We start from the raw sequence: 13,771 nt of genomic DNA, 5'->3' as shown, positions 1-13,771 counted from the left end.
TTAAAATTTGACTCACTGTACACTGAATACACAGACTTGAATTGTAGCTACTTGCAGTGATCTCAACATTATAATGAATACACTTGAACTACGTCCAGTTTTCTATTGCCACACTGGGGGGTGTGGGCTTGGAATGATTGAAAAAAAAAAAAAAAAAAAAAAGCACAACAAAAACACAAACATTCAAATTGGAATGCAAGTTGAATTTATTTCAAGAAGAGAAGGAATCAGAAGGCAGATGTGGATCCCTTCCACTTAGCTAATGAAACACTGAGTCTGAGCCCATCGGTAAGCACCAGCTTTGTCCCATGGCCATTGAATGCAAACAGGTCTAACTGATTTGAACACAGGGCACGTGTAGAGTTCAAAGAGGAAAGAAAACATTAACCAGAAAGGAAGCAGTCCTTCAGACTGCAGCTTCAATATGCGTTTTAGCGAGCATTACAGGCTATAAAAAAAGTTTGAAAGAGCACTTTTGTACCATGTAAAAAAGAAAGGTTGCAAAAGGGTAAATGGTACAAAACCCTCTGCTCTCTTTCCATTCCCCATCTCGCAGCCTGTTTGTTAGCAGTAACAACATGCGACATATCACACAGGGCTCTGCTGAGATGAGCTCCAGACCTCTGACACTAAATCACTGATAAAGTCATAATGTGGAGGGGGAAAAAAAAAGGCTAAGTCTCTTCACAATAACCAAGCCTTGGTAGCAAGTAATGGCTGCCTTAATCCAGCTGTCTCCATTAAATGTCTCCCACCACTGTTATCACAACCAGAGGTGAAAAAGGCATTAGCAAAGGCAAGATATTTTTGCTCAGCACTCTCTGAATAGAGTTTTGTCTGCCTCACAGTTTCCAACTCAGCAACTGAAGGACAAGAAGAGAGTGCCTGTGCACCAGGGCATGCAGGAGGACTATCAGCCAGCTGTGAGAGCCACAAAGAGCCAAACAGTAATCATTCAGCTTTGCCTTTACATATGAAAACCCTTTAATTTTTCTTAGCATCATCTCCTCATTCTCCCTGCCTTAAGGCAAACAAGGAATCTGTTTGTGATCTCTCTCCACACCATTCTCTTTTTTGGAGCTGATGGAAAAGGATGGCAGAAGGACAGCAGTGTGGGATGTCAGCACTTGTGGCTTTGCGTGTAGAAAATAAAAGGCAACCCTATAAGGGCAATGAATGATAATTAGCAGACATCATTTCATTCTTACTCCTCCTTTATTCATTACTGTCTTCAGAGACTCCCACTTTCTCCCTCAAAATAAAACCCTCTTCGAAACAACAGGCAGAACGCACTACCTTCGATGTCTTACAGCCTGACAGAACATGTTAAGCACCAACATTTGTTTAACATTCTCAAGATCCAGCACTTGTCATTTCTGGGTTTACCAGTCTGAAATCCCAAAACAGGAAGCCAGCACTTGCTGAGAGAGTACCTTCCTAGCCATGAAGAATTAGGGATCTTAAATAATAACAACAAATAAATGATAATAATAATAATAAATCAACTAAAACCCAATAAGCTTGAAAATCCTGTGTGAACTGATAATGGGAACTGTTCATTAGTATTAAAAATTACACAGAGGATGCACCATCCTCCTGCACTGACAGCATCTCTGATCAGGCTGCCTAGCTAAACTCAGCCTGGTATTTATGCATTCGACTTAAAGAGAAACACTTCTTACTGATAGAATTAAAACTAGGAACATGAAGAGGGATAAGACAAGGTTGCTGCGGCTATTTTCAAACCAAGCTCTTCAAATCAAGCATCACTGATTCAGGAATCTATGTGGTCAGATTAAAAGAAACTCGAGTAAATTAAAACAGATAAGATACAGCAAGGGTGCTCGAACAGCCTTAGTGCTGCCATACAGCAAAGATAGGCCATGACTAAGGCAATTGTTTCTGTTACTAGCTTTATTAAAGCTGATTCCACCTTTCCTGAAGTCATTAAATGAATGATTGCTAGCTTTACATTCATTTTAACAGGCTTTCATTTCTACCTTTTTTTTTTTTTTTTTTTTTTTCTTTCCCCCCTTTCTTTCTTCCTCCAGGAAGTTCCTATTTCTAGAATCATTAAGGTTGGAAAAGATCTCTCAGGTCACCTAGTCCAACCATCAGACCATCCCCACTACACCCACTTACCACGTCCCTCAGAGCCACATCCACACAGTTCTTGAACACCTCCAGGGATGGTGACTCCAACACCTCCCTGTGTAGCCTGTGCCAATGCCTCACTGCTCTTTATGAATATACTTTTTTCCTAATCTCAAATCTGAAAATTCCAGGACTACGGTGAGACTCAACAAGCAACACAGGCTGCTGCTGTGCACCAGATTTCTGGCAATCTGGAGAAGCACAGAGCCAAACAGCACAGGACTATTTTAAGAATAGAGCTACTGAAGAAGTGTAAAGCAAGCAGCAATTGCCAGTCCTCTAAACAGGTTTTCACCTACTTTGCGTGACTGGAGCCTTGCAAAGTAGCCAGATCTACTCGCAGACTTCGTTTTTGCTTTGCAGCGGGAGAACACATACAGAGATATGGAATTGAGATCCTACTTTGAGTCCTGTTGGCACTGAACTTCTGCTGCTTTCTGTGGTTCTGTCTCATTTCCACCAGCAGCCAAGTTTCAGTGGTACAGGGGACATTCCCTGCAGTAGTAAGTGAGTCACTCAACTATTAAGGTATTCAACTTTTAAGGACAAAAGCAAAGTGGCACAGTTAATCCAGCAGTGAAAATGTACATATGCTTTCTCTCCCCCATGAGTGGCATTTCAGCCAGCAACTTGCTTGCCTGCAGATAAGTTTGCAGAAGTCTCTTAAGGTTTTGCATTATTTCTGATACCGCATTGGACTACTGGCCGTAGCCTGGTTATACCCTATACGTAGCATCAAATACAGCCACTGCTGATATTTTAGCATAATTATTTCTAATTACTTTATATACATGCACTCACAAGATTTCAATTATTTATAATTACATGGAAAGTTTCAAGTTTTATTCTGCTAAGATCATTCAGAACTCAGTAAAAGCCACAAATGCTTAATTTTTGAAATGACAGTTTCTTATGAATTTGAACTCAGGCTAATTAAAGAACTTGCAGATTCCAACAACCTAACCTCGTTTCAAAAGGCAAATCTTTAAGCTTGCAGAAAATATGCTCTACTTTCCATTAAGATTAAAGATTCAGCCTCCACTTTAAGCGCAAAAACTTCTGCTCCAAGGTACAAACAGCCTCCTGAGGACACCCAGCTCCATTGCTCATACTCATATAAAAATCTCAGCACTGGATACAGCCTTCAGTGGAGCAGCCTGGGGTAAGTACCTTCCCCTACTCAGCAGTTATCTTCGTACTGTATGAATAGAGAAAACAACGACCAGCTCTGACAGCCACTGGCAGTCACCTTGCAGCATAATAGCGGAAAATGAGTTTGGTAGATATCCACAGTAACACTAGATTCAATTGATAACTTCAACAAGGGAAAATAAAATCTTTCGTCATAGCCAACAAAAATAAAACTTACGGTTGTGTGGAACTCTCACCAGCTACAGTTACTTTTACCCTCCCTGATCCATTCCAATGACACTTATCATAGGGAAAGTCAAAGCAATAGCCCTACAAGTCAGTTGCTGGAAACCAACATAGGCAGAAATTAGCTTTGTCATATTCTGTACTGTAACTGTATACACAGGTGGGCAGTGATAGGAACAAGGGGAAATGGTTTTAAATTAAGTCAGGGGAGGTTTAGGTTAGATATTAGGAGGAAATTTTTCACGCAGAGGTGGTGGCACACTGGAACAGGTTGCCCAAGGAGGCTGTGGATGCCCCATCCCTGGAGGCATTCAAGGCCAGGCTGGATGTGGTTCTGGGCAGCCTGGTTTGGTGGTTGGTTACCCTACACATAGCAGGGGGTTGAAACTGGATGATCTTTGTGGTCCTTTTCAACCCACGCCATTCTATAATTCTGTATACCAGAGCCCATTTGGCCAACCAGTCCATGGTCATCATGTGACATTTCTTCCTCGGTGAGAATATCAGTAGTGGCACAGAGGCAAGGAAGCTGAGCTCACCTTTTGTGGAACAAAAAGTGCCTTCGGGAGGACAAAGGACCCAAAGTTTTGCGGCATTCATCATGCATTGTTTTAAAATGCACAAAAACTTTCAAGTCATTGACTGGCATGAACAAAGTTGGATTTTAGCTCAGCAGCTTCACGCAGCTGCCAGCAGTGAGTTACCTTCCTATACAAACGAAGTTAACGTGCACAGCTATCATTGGATTGATTTCTCCATGCAGAATGAGCAAAACATACAGCCATAGTAACCAGATCCTCCCTCCAAGTTCTCCTGCTCTTCTGAAGGACAGGTATGCATGGATCTGTGAGGAGGAGCTTACATTTCTCCTGATTGCAAGAACATGGGCAGGAGAGCTGGCTCTGCTGTTCTGTGACATGCTGCTGCAATGACATGGAGTGACCTTGCCTATCGGCCTGTAAGTGGTTTTCCAACATGTCACATGTATCTGTTATCGATCCACTTGAGTCCATATAGAACAGCCAATATTTTTTCTGCTTAATAGGGTTACTGAAAATACAACAGTAATGTGCAGTAATATCTCCAAACAAAAGTCCCAGTTGAGGTATTAAAAGACATTGGAAAACAATTTGAATGAATTCATGGAGTTTAACAGTGAGATGAGCTTATAACTAGCCTTACATTAGCATTTTGTTGGCCTAAAAATCTCACATCTGACGACACTTAGCATGTAGTGTTTGAAAGATAGAAGTGTGTCAGAGCCTTTAACACAAGATAAAAAAATCCAGTCTCACTTGCACACATCAGCATGTATAAGTGTTGGCACCCAAGATATGAGCTCAAGCCCCAGACATACTAAGTTTTTATCCATTTCAAAACAGGTAAAAATAAATACATCCTTTCTTACCCATTATGGAGACAAAAACATTTTAAAGAGGAAAGTTCACTTGCACTTCAAAGAGCAGAGCTGAGCAAGGTTACCTCATAGTGCATACAGCAAACACTGTTTCAGCTGGAGATCATTGCACACAGCTGTGTTTATATATAATTAATATTCAGCTGGTAGCAGAGCTGTGCCTAGAAGAGGGTAAGTCCTACCTCCATCTCCAGAAAGTGCTAAAGAGATAGCAGAGACCTTTGCGTGAAGGAAGAGTATGGGTAGTTTAAGAGAAATCTCAAAGCTCTTGCAATTTTCTGCTGTTCCACACTACCTTGCTGAATGGAGTGGAAGCTGACCATCAGTATGAACAGTGTAAAGCAACAAATTTTACCTGTCAGTAAAAGAGATTTGACCTTAATTGCTGAGCTCAACTTTACCTTGGGCTATGGACAAGTGCAGAAGATGTTACCAAAGTCCAGCTGGCACATAATAATAATCTGTTGATTATTATTGATCAACATAATAATGTGTTGATCATCCCAAAGGTGTGAGGCATCTAACATCCCAAAGGGGTGCCCATCTAACAAAAACCTACCAGTTGCTATCAGTGGTATGAATAATCAAGCCTTAATATTTCATCCATTTGGGGTTCTCATCCAATGTCTCCATGTTAGATTCATCTGTGACGGAGTCTGGGAGAAATCCAGGAAAATATTATCACTGAACAACAGCCAAAGTCTGGCACTCGTCTCTACCTGCTTTAAATTTTTAATCGCACTTCAACACTATGATGAATGGAAAGTACTTAGCAGAGATTAGCACCATTCCTTTCATTTCTCCTTGGATCACTTTCTACCTTAAAGTCTGAGAAATGGGAGAATTTGGGGGAGGTGATATTCCAGTTTCTGTAATGCAAGTCATCTCATCATGGGTGATCTTCAGGGTCCCTTCCAACTCAAACCATTCTATGATTCTATGATTTAGCAGTCTATTGTACTCATCCTTGCGTGCAGACTCAATAAGCTAGTAGAATTATATCTGCCGTTTAGGTCTAGCTCCTGTCCTTTCTTCACATCAACTCATAAATAAAGATAATGGTAGCAGGCTGAGTTGTTAGAATTCTAATAAACAAGGCTTAGGAGCAGGAGAGAAAGGGGGAAGGAAAAATGCTATTTGAGTACTCCTGGCTTCAGAAATAGAACTAAAATGGGAGGCTGCACGACCTCTCTCCAGCACCTGCCTGCGCAAACTCCCTGCTCAGCAACGTGATTAGATGCTATTTTCCCCCAGGGCTCTGCCTCACTGTGCATGAGGGAGGCCTGCATATGAGGGAGGCCTGAGTGGGAAGGAAGGCAGGCAGGTGACGGGGCAGATACTGCTGTCGGCTTGCCCCCTTCACTCTGTATCAGCAACACTTCTACATGACTCAGAAGTGAAAAAAAGGAGGATGATTTTGAGATCCAAGTAACTGCTGGCTGCGTGAGCAAGCCAGTACACTTTGCCACAGAGCAGCTGTGTGATAGCAAGCGAGGCATTCACACTAACCTTCAGACAGGCAGTCACTATAGCTGGCTGTATTTTCAGTGAAACTAGGTTGAAAGTAGGGTCTTCCATCTAGGGAAGAATACCTGCACACGTCAGTATGGGCTGGGGGCTGACATGATGGAGAGGAGCACTGCAGAGAAGGACCTAGTAATCCTGGTGGATTATCAGGTTGGCAATGAGTCAGCAGCGTGCCCTTGTGGCCAAGAAGGCCAGTTGTATCTTGGGGTGCATTAAAAGCGCATGGCCAGCAGGTCAAGAGAGGTCCTTGATCTAGATCCTCCCTCTATGCTCTGCCCTGATGAGGCCACATCTGGAATACCTTGTCCTGGACTCCCCAGTTCAAGAAATATAGGGATCCTCTTGAAAGAGTTCAGCAGAGGGGCACAAGGATAATTAAGGACCTGGAGCATCTCTTGTATGAGGAAAGACTGAGAGACTGAAAGACCTGAGACTGTTCAGCCTGGGGAAGAGAAGGCTGAATGTCATTGCTCTTCATACGTATTTTAAGGGCAGGGGCCAAGTAGATGAGGCAAGACTCTTTTCAGAGATGTGCAGCAACAGAAAAAGGGGCAACAGCCACAAACTGGAGCACAGGAAGTTCCATACAAACATGAGGAAGAACTCCTTTACGTTGAGGACAACAGAGCACTGGCAAAGGCTGCCCAGGGAGGCTGTGGAGTCTCCTTCTCTGGAGGTATCCAAGACCTGCCTGGATACTTTCCTCTGCTATAGCAGGGGCTCGGACTCAGTGATCTCTAGAGGCCCCCTGCAGCTCTGTGAAATGCTCTTGTCTTGCAGAAGCCTGCAAGAAATGCTGAGTAGAAGCATGAATGTACTGTGTGCCACGGACACAGCCAGTGCTACCAAGAACCACTTTTTAGAGATATAGATACTTGTATAAAGGCATATTTGTTCATGCATGTATAAAATAGTGAGTTTTGACATTTCACATAAGGAACTTGACAAACCTCTGTTTGTTTCTTGGATCTCTGCTGGTAACATAAGGGAATTGTGGGGAGGTACATTATGATAAGTACTATAATGAAGTTAAGTGATGAATAGGAGGCTATGCATTAGATATTTTATTTTCATTTGATATATAGCTACAGGTCAGGTTCTCCACATATGCACAAGTGCTTGGGCACAGGCAGCAGATGTCCAAGCATGTACTGTTGTGGCCACATCCAGCTCACAGGGAGAGTGGCAATGTTTATCTTGGCATTGCTCAAGGCCTGTAACCCCTCCAGGGAAATACAGCCACCTTGTACCTGTCAGCCCAAAGATTGTACTTCTTAAGTGCACCAAGCCTAAAAATATATGGCACTTCAGCCGTGGACACTGAACAGGTCAAGGAGTGACAAAAGCCTTGTGTGCACAGGATTCTGCTTCCCAGTGTACTGACACCTCCCCAGTAAAAGATGCTTTTGTTCTTGCCAGTGAAAGGCATGAAGGAATTTGCTTGGCCTTTGCAGAATTACACGCAAGGCAACAACAAAGAACCTGTATTAATTTGCCTCACCTTGAACATAAAGAAAATTAAGGGCCTCTTTTAAAACTTAGATTCAAATTCAATTGCTAGATACGTGATAAAGCAAAGACGTTTTGCTCAGCCTTATCCTCAAGAGATAAAAAGAGAAACAATTAAGGCACTTGATATGGCACACAAGCAGCAGAAAGGGCTCTTGACGATGGCCCCAACCCCCATTAAGATTAAACAAAATATTGTAACTGAGCAGCACTAGACTTTTTTTCACTGGGGCTTATTGTAAGCCTCTGGATTTTTAAATTACAACGGCCTTTTACTTCCTTCAAAGGTTGTAAGACTTTTTTGGCTGCACTGTAAAACACGGCCGAAATGCAACGCTTGAGTATCAATATGAGCAAATAATACATCCAAATAGATTATTGTGAAGTAAAACTGAGCCAAAACAACAGCTGCTTACCCACAAAATGAATTTTTAATAACTTAATGCAGCGCAAACCCCTAAAACACATTGTAAGCTCGGTTACTTGGAAGAAAACTCACTAAAGCAATATTTACTCTCTCATAAAGGCTCAGATACATATGAGGGAACCAAGGGCTAGCCCTTCCTGCTATGCGGGATATCTCAGCATTGCGAGGTGTCTGCTTTCCACGCAGAGATAACCTTCTCAGAGATGTACTTTGGCTCAAAGGGACGGGATCCTACAGAATGTAATCAGTGCGTATTAGGTGACAGCCTGCAGGCTGGAGTAAGAACAAAGGCTCCGCAACACAAGTCAGCCACATTAAAAGAAAACTGCAACCAATTATTATGCTGCAGTGGCTTAGCCAAGGAAATCTGGGGTTTTTCCATTCCTATCAACTTATTTAAGACAATATTCTCCCTTTCCCTCCACCCCACTTTTCACTTCCTGGAATATGCTGGGAACATCCCACAAGATCACAGTTCTACTTGCCATCTACCTGGGTTCCCTAGCTCACTACAAGGGGTGTATAATCCATCTTCATGTTTATCAGACACTGAAGAGTTTGTTTCTGAGACTTCTTGCCAAGAGCTCCCGGAATTCCCTACTTTTATTTGCAGACAAATGCGATAAAGCCAAACAAAACTGGAAAAGAAGGAAAACACTGTCTCTCCTTCTTCGTTCCCTTTTACAAGACAGCAAAATGCTTCAGCAAGCAAACACCAGCTCACCAGCCCAGACAGCTGTCAAAGAGCAGTATGCCAAAAGGGACACAAGGTTGTTCCTTAGGAAGACAAGTTTAAGAGACTGCAAGGATGAGAACCTCAGGCACAGCACATTTAGGCAGAAGGTGGGTACAAAAATGAAGATCATATCACCCTATTATTTCTCTTCAGGGATGGCTACCTCCTTTGATTAAGATGTTGCCTATTTTCTGCAGTGACCAAACAATTCAGATTTTTTTTTTTTTTTTTAAGTTGAATGAGGGAAGATTTAGGTTGGATATCAGGGTTCTAGTAAAGTTCTTTACTATGAGAGTGGTTATCAGGGTTCTAGTAAAGTTCTTTACTATGAGAGTGGTGAGATGCTGGAAGCTCAGTTACTTGGAAGAAGCTGTCCAGAGAGGCTGTAGATGCCCCATCCCTGGAGGTGTTCAAGGCCAGGTGGATGGAGCCCTGTGCAGCCTGGTCTAGTATTAAATAGGGAGGTTGGTGGCCCTGCCTGTGGAGGGGTGGTTGGAGATTCGTGATCCTTGAGGTCCCTTCCAACCCAGGCAATTCTGTGATTCTGGGATTTGCCATTGGAAAATGGAAAAGCTCCTTGCTCCAGCTGTTAGGCTTGGTCCAGGATTACCAGGATATTTGCATGAATAGCTATACAGTTTTCAGTTCAGCAAAATTCAGCCTCATATGTTATACCTCATTCCTGTGTACTCCTAGAAAATGATCCAGTTTATCTGGCATAGAGATACAAAAATGCATCACTAGGGTTGTAAAGACAACAGACTGATCCCACCTTCATCGCCCTGCAGAAGGGAAACTGGGGAGAAAGTCGGATGGGAAGCCTGTTTCAGAGAGCGGACAAAATTGATGATCTCAAAAATAACAAGATGGGAGTGCACAGAGCACTTTGTTTACATACAAACCAGATTTGCAAGGTTGAAAGCATTTTTTGTGAAACAAGTATTTGTCTAAAATATATATTTGGCTGCTAACAATAACTACTTGTAAGAAAAAGCAGAAAACACCTTCTTAAATGTTTACAAGACCGCTTAAGCCAAACCAGACCCATAAGGCTGAGTGTCATAGTTTCAATAGAATTTGTTTCATTTTCACTTGCAGTTGTTTCAGAAAAGTGCACTGTTAAAGAATTCCTGGAGAAGTACACACTCATGTCTGAATCAAGAAAATCATAAGCACAAACAGTGCATCACTCCTGGTCAGCAGTTAACGCTTCAGGTACCGATGAAGGAGTACAGTAAGTGGATTTTCAGACTTCTTAATGCAGAATTTTATATTTTGCTTACACTACTTCTAAATAAGTCCTATGATTTACAAACAGTACGACTTTCTGAGTATCCATCAAAGAGGTTAACTGTATCACTCATTTTAGAGAGATTTACTTACCACCGCTTGCACTTAGGATCACTTCTTAAAGCAGTGCCTGGCATTCAATTTGTAAGGCTCAAAAGCTGTATTATTTGTGCAGGACGTTAGTCAGAGCATGAAGGGAAAAAAAAAATCCAGCCAAGCTTTCTGATTTTTGAGTGGTCCTGTGTGGAGCTAGGAATTGGACTCGATGATTCCTGATGATCCTTTCCAACTTAGGATATACTATGACAAAGATTCATATGCCTGTGAGGAAAGGTTTTTTGTTTAGCGTACGTTACATTGCCCATTCGATAACACAAGTAGAACAACATAGATATTTTGACCATGCCAATAAAGATATGTTCTGTCTTGTTGGTAACAGCAGTGAGCATGGCAGGAGGACAATGTTGGCATGTGAACTGGTTCAGGAAAAGCTTTGTGTTCCATTTTGTTCACAAAGATGACCAACCGTTCTTACTTCGAAGTTTGAGTGAAGCCAACTTTTTTATCCAGAGATGGAAAAGACTCCATACTATCAGATCCAAATAGCACACAAGAGAAGATTCCAGATTTAAATGCAAGCTAGACTTCATCAGGTAAAAGCAAGGGGTAGAGCACAGTGCCTTAGAGTCAGTGGTGAAAGGGGTGGAGAGATGGGAAAGTACGAAAAAGTGAAAGCCTGGAATAAATCAACAGCAGGGAGGCAGAAAAAGAGCAGAGGACACAGAGTTAAGACCAAAGAGAAGGGGAACAGTAAGATGAAGACAACATAGAACATATTATGTGTTGAAGGGCATCAGCTCACAACTGTTCATTGTCTCATCATCTCAAAGAGGTACATCAAAAATGAGCTGAATAGAACAGCAATCAAAAGCTATAGAAAAAGAACTATTTTTTTCCACCAGCAGGACTCATGTACAAAGCTATTCAGAGCCACATGCAGAGTGAAAACCTTCTCCAGATTATATAGGATAAAAGGCATCCACTGTCAGATAAAAAGTACTAGAGTGCCCAATAATGAGATTTGATGGCGCTTTGAGTTAAGACAGCTCAAGTGTCTCTGCACTTGTAAAACAGGCAATTGACAACCTGACACAACACACACATAATTAAAAATCGACTCTATTGAGGAGCTGTTCGTTGTGCCAGATGCTCTCTGCACTAACTGAGAGAGCCTGTGGAAAAAAAATATAGTCCAATAGCACACTATGTGCAACAAGAACTGCCCAGGGTGTAAAAAGTGACTGATTTATTTTTCTTTTATTTATATATCATAGACCATAGAATGGCTTGGGTTGCAAGGGACCTCAAGGATCAAGTTCCAACCCCATTGCCACTGTCAGGGCTGCCAGCTGCTAGATCAAGTGCTAGATAAAACTGCTCAGAGCCCCATCCAACCTGGATTTAAACATCTCCAGGGATGGGGCATTCACAGCCTCTATGAGTAACCTGTTTCAGAACCTCACCACTCTCTCAGTAAAAAACCTCCCCTTGACATCCAATCTAACCCTTCCTTCCTTGAGTTTAAAACAATTCCCCCTTGTCCTGTCACTATCTACCCTTGTAAAAAGATTTCCATCTTGTTTATAAACTACCTTTTAATATTGGAAGGCCTCAATGAGGTCTCCCCACAGCTTTCTCTTTTCTAAGCTGAGCAAATTCCTTCAGCCTCTCTTCATAGGAGAGGTGCACCAACCCTGGATCGTCTTCGTGGCCCTCCCCTGGACCCTCTCCAAAAGCCCCATATCTTTCCTGTGTTGGGAATCCCAGACTGGACGCATTACTCCAGCTGGGGTCTCATGAGGACAGAACAGAAGGGGACAATCAACTTCCTCACCCTTCTTCTGATGGAACCCTACAATACCATTAGCCTTCCATGTTGCAAGTGCACACGCCTCAGGTTGCTAAGCTTTTCATTTACCAGGACCCCTGTGTTCAGCTCTGGTGAGGCCGCACCTCAAGTACTGTGTCCAATTTTGGGCCCCTCACTGCAAGAAAGACATTGAGGCCCTGGAGCAGGTTCAAAGAAGTGCAACAAAGCTGATGAGGGGTCTGGAGCACAGGCCTCATGAGGAGCAGCTGAAGGAGCTGGGATTGTTCAGTCTGGAGGAGGCTCAGGGGAGACCTTAGAGAGAGCAATAACTGCCAGATGGGAGGTTTTAATGAGCTGGGGGTCTGCCTCTTCTCTCCTGTAATTAGTGACAGAATTAGAGGGAATGGCTTCAAGCTGTGCCAGGAGAAATTCAGGCTCAACGTTAGGAAATACTACTTCTCTGAAAGAGTGGTCAGGCACTGGAATGGGCTGCCCAGGGAGGTGGTGGAGTCACTGACCCTAGAGGAGTTCAAGGAATGTTTGCATGTTGCGTTGAGGGATATGATTTAGTGAGAACTACTGGTGACAGGGGGATGGTCGGACTAGATGATCTTGTAGGTCTTTTCCAATCTTGGCGTTTCTGTGATTCCGTGAGTCCTAAGTCCTTCTCAGCAGGGCTACTCTCAAGAAGTTCATCTCCCAGTTTGTATATACATCTGGGATTACTTCGACCCAAGTGCAACACTTTGCATTTTGCTTTGTTGAACCCCATTAAGTTCACCAGGGCCCACCTTTCTAGTTTATCAAAGTCCCTCTGGACGGCATCCCTTTCTTCTGCTGTATCAACACAACACAGTGAGAAGTGCTACATATTTTGAAAAAAATTTTAAATAGAAACCAATTTATTTGCTAGTTCTGTTATCCACTACTCATTACTGACTGAGAAAACACTGCCAGGAAGGAACACAGAAATACTGTCAAGGCAGCTAGACATGTCTACACATTTATTTGTCGTGTGTCCCAACAGAGTTCAGTGACACTTGGCTTAGAAAAGCATATTGACACAGCACATTTTTCCAAGGGGAAAAAAAAAAAAAAAAAAAGCAACAATCAATATTTGTATACTACAATACAAATATTTTACTGTGGATTGTATAATGTAAACTCCAAGGATTCATCATCTAATATTTTCTGGGCCCATGAGCCTCATAACAGTACAACCTTACTTTGTTGAGCAGCATGCCATTTTGGCCCTCCAGTGCACCGTCTGAAATCAAAGTTAAACCATCATTTATCAGTTTTAATTAGTAACATGCTTGACATTTTCTACTTGATTTTTTTTTTTTTTTTAAGAGTAGCTTGTGGCAGAAAGTGAGAAAAAAAGCATTCAGCTGCCCTTTCCCTGTGACCGAGAGACTGAAATAGTAACGAATTCATGTCTGCAAACTTACTTTGACTCTCAAA

This window comes from Tetrao urogallus (assembly GCF_951394365.1).
Source record: "Tetrao urogallus genome assembly, chromosome: 1".
NCBI classification, from domain to species: Eukaryota; Metazoa; Chordata; class Aves; order Galliformes; family Phasianidae; genus Tetrao; species Tetrao urogallus.
Note: the sequence above shows the minus strand (reverse complement) of the source record.